Below are 12,047 nucleotides of genomic sequence, written 5' to 3' on the forward strand. Positions count from 1 at the left end.
GATTAGAATTTTGGGCCCCCCAACTTTGCCCACCCTCGTCACAATTGCACTATTGTCATTATTTGACTTTTGATAGCCCATGGACCTTGAGTTTGTGACTTTGTTATTACATTTTATGTATTAACCTACCAGGGACTAGATGAAAACTGGTCAGTGACTAATTCTGGTGCATTTACAATCACAAATGAAAATTCAAGATTTTGCCACATGCCTTCTTGTGCTAGAACAATTGGTAGTGAAATGTGTGATGTGACTGCTAAGCAGCACTTTAATCTAGCAAACTATTAGCAACACTTTAATCTAGCAAACTGTATATGGCGCTCGCTCATTAAAAACTTCAATCCTAAAGCATTTATGGGTTGTATTGCTGCTTACCTCCTTCTCCAAAGGGGGGTTCAGTGGTTTGGTAGGGCGGAGGTCCCCCTGAGGCTGAATCTGTGCATATTTAGGGCACCCCATTAGTTATGAAACTGGCTAGTTATTAGCACCAACATAATGTAATATTTCATCTTGTTTATCACACAAGTCAGTTCAGTTATTAAAATGGAAAAAATGTCACTGTACAAACTGTAAAAGTGTTCTCTTGATAGGCTAATCCAACCACGTTCATACTGTTCATTTACCATTCGCTAATATTTTGAACACACGTGAGCGATAGCTACCTTTCTTTGGGAAAAACTGAGTGACCAGTTGCTTGCCTCTCCGGTCCCTCTCAGCTTTCAGCTGCCTTTCTTTACGTTTTTGACAGCCACTCTTCATATAGACCGTACGCACTCCACTGCTGGCTGGCTGGCTGCTGCACCGCGACACAGCAGCAAGTAGCGTTGCACTGATCAGCACACAGATTTAACGCATCGTGCTTCTACCAGAACTGGACCGTACCATTTTGCAAAAGGGGAAGGGTTAAATGACAATATGTTGAAGAACTCAAGAAATAGACAACCTTGTTCAAATAGCTCATTTTACCAGATGGAATATTGCATTGTTGTTATTTCAAAAGTCTTATTAAAATCATTAAAAGCATATTATCAGTCCCTTAAAGGGCCCCATGGCAGTGCTGGGCCCCTAGAATTGTTCTAACCTTTCCCCCCCTGGCGGCGCCCATGCCGATAACTATATCTATAACTACAACTATGACTATACCTCTGCCTGAATTTAGTTCCAGTCTGGAGCAGTCACACCACAACTATAATCCCAACTATAATATCGATTGGTCTTGACACGCCAAGCCAAGCCAAGCCAAGCCAAGCCAAGCCATCCATCCATCCATTATCTGTAGCTGCTTATCCTGTACAGCCTATCCCAGCTGTCAATGGGCAAGTGGCAGGGTACACCCTGGACAAGTCACCAGATCATCGCAGGGCTGAAACATAGAGACAAACAACCATTCACACTCACACCTACGGTCAATTTAAAGCCACCAATTAGCCTAACCTGGATGTGGGGGGAAATCGGAGCACCCGGAGGAAACCCACGCAGACATGGAGAGAACATGCAAACTCCACACAGAAAGGTCCTAGTTGGTCGCTGGGCTTGAACCCAGAACCTTCTTGCTGTGAGGTGACACTGCTAACCACTACACCACCGTGCTGCCCCCAAGCAGCCTTTATTTGCCACACGTACACTCAAGCCCAGACTTAAGCACACAGTGAAATTTAACCTCAGCATTTAACCCATCTGAAGCAGTGAACACACACAAGTGAACAATGAGCACACACACATAGACAGAGCAGTGGACAGCTATGCTACAGCACCCAGGGAGCAGTTGTGGGTGAGGTGCTCTTGCTTAAGGGCACTTCAGCCCAACCTTCAGACCATGGCTGCCCCATGTTAACTTACCTGCATGTCTTTGGACTGTGGGGGAAACTGGAGCACCCAGGGGAAACCCATGCAGACACGGGGAGAACATGCAAACTCCACACAGAAAGGCTGGGCTTGAACCCAGAACGTTCTTGCTGTCAGGCGACAGTGCTAACCACTACACCACCATGCCAGCCAGCTCAGGTAAATAAATGCATGGAACTTAGGAATAGTCATGGAAGTTTTTTCCAAGTAGTAGCACATAATTTTGGGTCATACTGGACTTCAAAACAACCCAGGCACACACTCCGGTGGTTGACAAAATACAGATAGGTCACAGACTATGGAAATATAATAAAAAAGGATACAAAATGCGGAGTGGTTACGGATTTTAATACGGATGCATCACGGATGCTAATAATTTACGGATCGGTCACGGATGTTTCAGTATATTACAGATTGGTTACGGATTTCATGCGGATGATGTATCATGGATTAAAAAAAAATTAAGAAGTCTAAAACAATTAAATGTTTGGACTGCCAAAGTTAATAATTAAAATATCTTACCTGCATTTATATGTTTACTTTATTAATTTACTATTGACATTTCATGAAAAATCATGTCCATGAATAAAAGGTCTGTGCTTTGTTTTTTTGTTTTTTTTTGCATGAATCCATATTCCGTGACTTCATGATGCAACAAGGATGTACAAAAGATGCCCGGGAAAAATAGCATATGCTCAGACAATGTCACAATTACCTGACTGGTCAGATGTTTTATTGGATCACATCCAGGCCTGGAGAAATCGCTCTAGAAGTTCCAGAATCTCACCGATACGGATAAACCCAGGCCTGGGCTATAGGGATCATTATCGGTCTGGTGTGAACACCAACTATATAAACTGCAGAGGACCGATTGATTTATAGTTATTGTTATAGTTGTAGTTATATTTATACTTATCAGTATTGTGGGACCGGGCCTTAAGAAGAAAACAAGAAAAGCCCAAGTATGTACTTAGATGTTATTTTATTCCCCGTACAAATTTGCTGGTTACATAAGTCATGAAAAGCATCAAACAAGAAAGCATTCATGGTGTAACGGTGAAGGCACAGGCTTTGCAAGTGGAGGATATGGGTTTGCTATTTATTATTTGGGGAAAATTTTGCTGTAGGTAACTCATTTAAAACTAGAAGGGCACTCGGTAGAGTGCATACTTCCGCCAAGCCACATAGTATCAACATCAAAATCAAATCACTTGAACCTAGGATAATGCTAAAACTGTACACCAAATTTCATCCAAACTACTATTTGAGTTACTTTGGGAACAGCCAAAAATAAAAAATAAATCCTGGCTCCACATACATATCTGGATTTGTATCAAAATCTAAGCAATTGTTCCTTTGTTCATGGCTTGACTTTCCACCAAGTTTCATCAAAATCCATTCACTTCATTTTGAGTTATGTTGGGATTATTTTTTTTGCCTATTCACAACATAACATAAAAAGTAATGAATGGATTTTGATTAAATTTTAAGGAAAGTTGGGCCATGGGCCAAGGACCAATTGATTAGATTTTGATGCAAATCCGGTTTTGTATGTAAACATAGTAAACATCTGGATATTCTAATATGTGGCTTGGTGGATGTATGCATTCTCCCAAGTGCCTTTCTCATCCTTATTCTTTAATCATTCTTGAATCATTTTTAAAGCCCTTTAGGCCACATATTTTCTGTTTATCAGAATAAAATCATGTCTATTGTATGATTTTTCATGCACATCAGATTGGTTTTGATCCTTGCTGTTTGAATCAAATATTTTACGAGCAATTCTAAAGAGGATATCGTTCTTAAAATCTAGCTTAGTAACTGTACAAATATGAAAGGAACATTATTAAATGACTGTGGCAATGGGGGCATGGCCAAGCGGCAATTTGTGAATGGAGGGCGGGGTTGGGGAAGGTAAGTGGCTAAGTCATTACACCTGGTGTCATTAATATGTGTAGGTGTGTTTGTTTGTTTGTCACAGGGATTGAGAATAAAAGGAGGGGGAGAGCAGAGAAGAGGGGCTCCCCGACCCCAATGAATGAATCAATCAATCAATCAATCAATCAATCAATCAATCAATCAAGCAAGCAAGCAAGCAAGCAGAAAAGCCAAAATAACCAAATAAAAAGTGTGTATGTGAACATCAACTCTCGCCTGCCGTGCTTCTGTGCTCCACCCATATCAGGAACTGTTACAGTGGTGGTGAAACCCGGGACGCACAGAAGGGAACCACCCCATGGAGTCCTCCCCATTTGAAGAGCTCATCCTTGCCCTTGCTACTGCCCAGCAGAACCAGCATCAAGCACTGATCGCCCTCCGAAAGGAACAAGATCAACGCTTCAAAGCCTTGATGCTGGCCCAGCAGGAAGATCGCCAGGTGTTCCGGCATCTGCTTGTGTCAGCAGGGGTGTCGACCATCACCGCAGCTGGCACCCTCACAAAGATGGGCCTGCAGGATGATCTGGAAGTGTTCCTTGCCCTCTTCAACCAAGCAGCCAAGGAGTGGGGGTGGCCACTGGAGCAGCGTGTGGCACACCTCCTCCCGCTCCTGACTGGTGAGGCGCAGCTCACAGCACAGCAGCTCCCTGCTGACGGCTGACTGGTGTATGCTGACCTGAAGAAAGCCATCCTGCAGTGTGTCGGCCGCTCCCCAGAACAACACTGCCAGCGCTTCCGGACGCTGGCATTGGAAGAGGTCGGCCGGCTGTTCACATTCGGGCAGCAACTCCGGGATGCCTGCCGGCAGTGGCTGAGGGCGGAAGACTGTGACACCGACGAGATCATTGATCTGGTGGCACTGGAACAGTTCATCTCTCGACTTCTGGAAGGAACAGTGGAATGGGTCCATTGTCATCGCCCGGCGTCGCTAGGACGAGCCATCAAGCTGGCAGAGGACCATCTGGCGGCGGCTCTGACGGCAGGCAGACGAGGGATCTCTCCTCACTTCTCTTCTCTCGCTCTTCTCCCCCTCTGTCTCTCTTTCCCCTCCCCACCCTGTTCCCCTACCATGGAGGCGGCAGCCGGCTCCACCCCAGCCGGCCCATCGCACCCATGGTGTCTTCCCATCTCCCGCTTCCGTGTTGTCTCCTCTTCAGATGAGTGACTCCCATAATGCCAGTGCAGAGGGAAAGCCTGGGCCGGTGTGCAGGCGCGGCGGGGAGTTGGAGCATCTCCAGACTCGGAGCTCTGCCAGGGAGGTGGGAGCTGTGATCCGGATCCCCGATGCGTCAGAGACTGCCCCCGATCGGGCCGGAATGTATCGCATACCAGTAAGTGTTCAAGGGGATACATGTCACATGTTGGTGGATTCCAGTTTTAATCAGACCTCAATTCACCAACGCCTGGTGCAAGGTGAGGCATTGGGGAGAGCAGTAGTGGTGAAGGTGCTGTGTGCACGGGGATGTTCACAATTACCCTCTAGTGTCAGTCCATATTCTATTCTGGGGCCAAATGCATAGAATTAAGGCGGCAGTTAACCCTTGTCTCTCCCACTCCTTAATTTTGGGAACTGATTGGCCAGGGTTTAAAGAATTGATGGAACACATAATGAGAGGTGGGTCCTGCATAAATACGTCACAGGAAGCTCCCAGTGTGGCATTGACTGGGGATTAAGTCTATCTGCACCAGTATCTATCACCCACAAACGGATGGCTTAGTGGAGCAATTTAACCAAACACTCAAGAACGTAATTCAGAAATTTGTAAGTGAGGATGCATGTAATTGGGATAAGTGGCTCAAGCCCCTGTTATTCGCAGTATGAGAGGTCCCGCAAGCCTCCATGGGGTTTTCTCCATTCGAATTATTATATGTGCGTAAGCCGCGTGGCATTTTGGATGTGCTACAAGAAAATTGGGAGGAGGGACCTTCACCTAGCAAGAATGAAATTCAGTATGTTCTTGACCTGAGTGCAAAACTCCACACACTCACGCACTTAACCCAGGAGAATCTGCGGCAGGCACAAGAACATCAAAGCTGTCTGTATGACAGGGGCATGCACCTTAGAGAGTTCACGCTGGGAGACAAAGTACTCGTATTATTGCCCACGTCAAGTTCTAAATTAATCACCAAGTGGCAAGGGCCCTTCGAGGTCACACGGTGAGTCTGGGACATTGACTATGAGGTGAGGCGAGCGGATAGGGGCAGGGCATTGCAAATCTACCACCTCAACCTTTTAAAATGCTGGAATGAGGGAGTCCCCGTGGCGTTGGCATCGGTAGTTCCAGAGAAGGCGGAGCTGGGGCTGGAGGTAAAAAAGGTAACATCTCAAAACACTCTGGTCCCCTGTGGAGACTACCTCTCACAGACCCAACTCATGGAGGTGGCCAAGTTGCAGGAGGAATTTTCCAACATGTTCTCGCCCCTACCTGGATGCACCCACCTCATAGAACACCACATTGAGACGCCCCCGGGGGTGGTGGTGCATAACTGCCCTTACCGCCTACCCGAACACAAAAAAAAGTGGTCTGGGATGAACTCAAAGACATGCTCGAGATGGGCATAATCAAGGAATCCCACAGTGACTGGAGCAGCCCAGTGGTCCTGGTTCCAAAGACTAACGGGTCGGTTCGGTTCTGTGTGGACTATAGAAAGATAGAAAGGTCAACGCAGTGTCTAAATTTGACGCATACCCAGTGCCTCGCATTGATGAATTGCTTGATCAGTTAGCTTTTATTCGACACTGGATCTAACAAAGGGATACTGGCAGATCCCCTTGACTCCTCTATCCCAAGAGAAAACGGCCTTTTCCACACCATTTGGATTACACCAATTTGTCACGCTCCCTTTTGGGTTATTTGGGGTGCCTGCTATGTTTCAGCGGCTCATGGACAGGGTCCTCCACCCTCACGCTGCCTACGCAGCCACATATCTTGATATAATAATCTACAGCCATGATTGGCCGCAGCACCTAGAACATCTGAGGGCCGTTCTAAAGTCGCTGAGGCGTGCGGGCCTCACAGCTAACCCGAAAGTGTGCAATTGGGCAGGTGGAAGTACGGTATCTGGGGTTCCACTTGGGTCATGGGCAGGTGCATCCCCAAATTAACAAGACTGCAGCGATTGCGGCCTGCCCAAGGCCCAAGACCAAAAAGGGAGTGAGACAGTTCCTAGGGCTGGCTGGCTATTATCGTAGGTTTATACCTAATTATTCGGATGTCACCAGCCTTTTAACCGATCTCACTAAAAAAGGGGCTCCAGATCCGGTCCAGTGGATGGAGCAGTGCCAACAGGCATTTTCTAAGGTAAAAGCTGCACTGTGTGGGGGGCCACTTTTGCACTCCCCTGACTTCTCTCTCCCCTTTATTTTACAGACTGACACATTGGATGGAGGGCTGGGGGCCATTTTGTCCCAGAAGGTGGAGGGCGAGGAGCGCCCCATGCTATACATCAGCCGTAAAAACTTGATGCTTGAAAGCAAGTACAGCACCATCGAGAAAGAGTGCCTTGCCATCAAGTGGGCGGTCCTACCTGCTGGGGCGCCCTTTCACTCTCTGTTCAGACCACGCACCCTTCCAGTGGCTCCACCGCATGAAGGATGCCAATACGCAGATCACCCATTGGTATCTCGCCCTCCAGCCGTTTAAGTTCGAGGTAGTCCACAGGCCAGGGGCGCAGATGGTGGTGGCGGACTTCCTGTCCTGTCGGGGGGGGGGGAGTCTACTTCAGGTCAGACAGCTCCCTGGCCTGAGTCGGGTGGTGGGGGTATGTGGCAACGAGGGCGTGGCCAAGCGGCAGTTTGTGAATGGAGTGCGGGGTCGGGGAAGGTAAGTGGCTAAGTCATTACACCTGGTGTCATTAATGTGTGTGGGTTTGTTTGTTTGTCACAGGAATTGAGCATAAAAGGAGGGGGAGAGCAGAGAAGAGGGGCTCCCCGGCCCCAACGCATGTGTGTGACTGACTGAATGAATGAATGAATGAATGAAGCTGAAAAGCCAAAATAACCAAATAAAGTGTGTATGTGAACATCAACTCTCACCTGCCGTGCTTCTGTGCTCCACCCACCTCAGGAATTGTTACAATGACATCAAATGACAAAATATTGTAGATTAAGCATTAGTGTCTCTTTCTCTTATGGTAGACATTGATAAACTGGAAATAGTTCTGGTCATTAACGTACAGCGAGCTACAGCAAACTTAAAGACCAACTCGCTGTACAAAAAACTGAAATACTTCCAGTTTATCAAAGTTCATCATTAGAAAAAGCTTAATTGACCACATCACAAACTCACCAAACCACAAGCTAACCAAACCACAAACTGATCAAACCCCAAAACCTTTTGGAGGATACTGATAAAGTGGGACACCGCTACCACAAGGTTTTGTAATAGATCTCTTAAGATAAGGGATTCTGCCATCCCATGAAGTCAGAGAGATTCAGCAGCATCAGTTAACAGTGTTGTTCTTTCTAATCTGTCATCTAGTAGAGCATAATTGTCCAAGGTCTTGCCCCTGTAGCTCAGAACTACCTTCACCACCTTTGGGAGCACTTTAGTACTAAAATTAGACCTAATTAAATAAGACAGGCCAGGATAAGTCTATTTGATTGGCTTCATCCAGGACTCCTACAGTAGATGTTTTCCACCATATTTGGGACAAAGTTTCTTTAGGTCATACTGAGAGGCCCAGTGATCTCAACCACACCTTCAGCATTGTGCTTTGTCAAAAATCCAGCTCCAAATTTCATTCAAGGACAACAGGTGTAAGTCTGGGTACACACTTACGCTACGTTCACACTGCAAGGCTTAATGCTCAATTCCGATTTTTTTGTGAAATCCGATTTTTTGTGAGGTCGTTCACATTAACAAATATATGCGACTTGTATGTGATCCTCAGTATGAACGAAAAGCGACCTAAAAGTGTTCCGCATGCGCATTGCAGGATACGACGACGTCACACGCAGTGAGCATGGCCAGTGTTTACGGAAGTAAAACCGCCCGGTTGCGTTATGACCCATCCAATCTAGCTTGAATAGCTGCATCCTCCCAAATGGAAATCAGCTCCCTAACCTCTGCGTCCTTCCATTGAGAAGATTCAGAACCTTCACAGCCCGAAGCGTCCCTCGCATTGATGTCATGTGCAGGGGCGCAGATACGTTTTTTGAACTGGGGGGGACAAAGCTGCCAGCAAACCAACCCCAACCCCGATATGCCTGTCAAACTCGTTGTGGGTTACCATAGCAACCAAGCTCGAGCTCGCAACCTGTGCAGTCTGCGCAGCTCAACCAACCGAATATCAGTCTTTGTTTTGTTTTATGTGAATTGTTGCAACTATGTATATACTGCTGTGCACCTCAATAAACCGAATGGTAATTAGTCTTTTGATTTTTCCGTGAGGTTTGCCTTATGCAAAGAAAGACAGCATAGACGTTTTTTCCTCCCTATAAGTGGGGGGACTGAGCGAGGTGAATTTAAATCTGGGTGGGACGAGTCCCACCCTCTATCTGCGCCCATGATTATGCGCCATGTTGTTGTAACTTTTTTGAGAGACCCGCCGCCTACTTCAGTGCAGAATAGTGACGTTTGTGGCTTGTTGATGACGTGTAAGTCGGATGAATGCGACCTGGCGGTTCAGACTGAAGTTGCATATGAAAAGAGCGGACAGGAATCGGAATTAGGACCACATATCCAAACGGCCTGGGTCGGATTTGAAAAAATCGGATCTGTGTCGTTCATATTGTCAATAAAAGATCGGATACAGGTCACATATGGGTGAAAAGATCGGATTTGAGTCACTTCAGCCTGCAGTGTGAACGTAGCTTTAGATGGTGGTTTTTAGCAGTGCAGAATGGACAATTATATCTCTAGCCTGGTGAACTCACACTGGTGTTGCAAACATCAATCACAGCTGTAGGTAGTTTCTTCTGGGACTGACTTGTTCCATGTCGAATGGTAGACATAGGGAATTCAAGATTTAACTGATCTTCTCTCTTTCTGATACGGCTCTCGCTTTCCCCACTGAGTTACTTGTGTGGCCTCAATCCAGCACTCAGCTTCCTGTTCAAGCCATTTCACAAAGTCCACCAGGTTGTAAGAGGCTCCTGGATGCTTAGAATGAACATATTTGTCATAGTTTGCCACCTAGTCATAAGGAAGTTTGCCAAAGAGTTGCTGAACATGTGAAGCACCAGCCAACTCTGCATCCCCCTGTTTATCCTCCAGAGATTGGAGCATGCCTACAAAAGCTTGAACTCTTTAAACAAAGTCACTGAAGTTCTTTGCATCACCAGGATGACCAGGAGGAAGACTCAGGATTGAACTGATCTCCTTTAAAACTAATTGATGGGGCTGGCCATATCTATTCTAGAGGGCAGCTAAAGCATAGGTATATGGATGGGGACTGTAAGCAGAAGCAAGAACTAGATGGCAAGCAGACTCCAGCTTCAGGTGATCCAGCAAGATATGATACTGTTAACTTATACTGTTCAGTATCCTCCTGAGGAAGCAAATTGAAAAGAGCCATTTTCACTATTGCAAACTTGAGAGGGTCATTGTGTACAAAGTTAGGAAAGGAGGGTGCTTCAGTACAAGATGAGGCAACCCAGGGAGCTACTGGTAGCTGAGTGTAAGGATTGTTGGAGGTGGGTGGAGCACAGAAGCACGGCAGGCCAGAACTGAGTGTTACAAAAACTCTTTTTATTAATAGCTTTTCAGCTTTCCACACTCTCCCAGCCACACATGCTCACACACACACAAGTGTTCTGGTTGGGGAGAGCTCCCTTTCTCTGCTCTCTCTCTCTCTCCTTTTATAGGGCGCGGTCACTGGGGAAGACACACAAACACAGGTTAACTCACATCAGGTGCAGTGATTCTGCCACTTACCTTCCCTGACTCCGCCCTCCATTCACAGACCGACGCTTGACCATGCCCCTGCTGCCACACTGAGTAAAAGCAGGAGAAGGACCTGGAGCCTGAGGTTGCATGGAGGCATGGGTCTGTGGTTGAGAATAAGGATAACCCACAGCTCCAAAGTGCCCATGAGAGGGATAAGCAGCTGATGTGCTACCTTGTGATAGCTGAGAAGGTAAGTTAGTAATTGGCAAAGGCACAGCAGCAACTGCAGGAGGGACTGGATTTTGCACAGATGCTATGTTGGGGTCACTAAGCGAAATAAACTGAGCATGCTGTGAGCTCTGTGCCCTATCTAAACGCTGGTTCTCTGGGCTCAGCATGGAGGATGGAGGTGGTGGTAAAGCTGACAGGTGGCTAAGAGGAGGAGGTGATAAGTGTAATTGTCTGCTTGTCTGGATGATTGAGAATTACACTCATTTAAACCGACACGTAACTCTAGGGCTAAAGGAATGTCTTTCCAACCTGGTGTTGAATTCAAATAGGGTGGATAAGAGGTCGATGAGATGTAATAAGGAGACCTCTGTTCACAGTGATCCATTCTTTCTTCTAATGCTTGAACATTATGTCCCAAATTAAGGATCGGGCCAAATAATGTAATTTAGGCATATTAAAAGGGTTACTAGAAACAGAATAGCGTTGAGTAAGTGGAGGTTCATATGAACCCTGTGTTGGTGGCATTTCTCCAGGATCCTGATATGGAACAGCAGTTCCAGGGACAGAGTCAGGTAGCTGGGGTGTGATTTCTTCCTTATCTTTCAGAATGAGTGTATTCTGCTGCTTGAGCTTCTTGATGAGTTCATGAGGTCAAAGCAGCATTTGCATTAGGTTGGGTATCATAATCAAATCCCACATATTGTGTCTGGTAATCCTGTAGGCATACAGGTCACTGAGGGCATCTTGAAGATGATCTGGGAGCTAGGGCTTTATCCATTACACCTGTCGAATCCGGCTTGAAGGACCATGAAAAATATTTGCAGGTTTGAAGGCAGGAATTTGTGCTGCTTCTATGATTATGACAGATGTAATGGTGTGTGGATCAGACACAGAGCCCCAGACAGGAATAAGGTTGTTGCAGTTTAATGATGGTTTGGACAGTAATAGCAAGTTGGACAGGATGGATTCTGCAACAGATGGTCATTTATATATGTATGTATGGGTTTGCGTGTGAGTGTGGTTGATTTTCATAAATGTACTTCCAACATCTAGACAAATATGAGTATCAGGAATCAAGAATGAACACGTAGATAAATATAACAGGGTTCTGGAATAAACTCCGCTCAGGTAGACAAAGGACCTTGCCATCATACAAACATTCAAATACAGTCCACACATGCGCAGAACGTGGCAATAGAAATG

The sequence above is a fragment of the Neoarius graeffei genome, chromosome 23, assembly GCF_027579695.1.
Source record: "Neoarius graeffei isolate fNeoGra1 chromosome 23, fNeoGra1.pri, whole genome shotgun sequence".
In the NCBI taxonomy this organism is placed as follows: domain Eukaryota; kingdom Metazoa; phylum Chordata; class Actinopteri; order Siluriformes; family Ariidae; genus Neoarius; species Neoarius graeffei.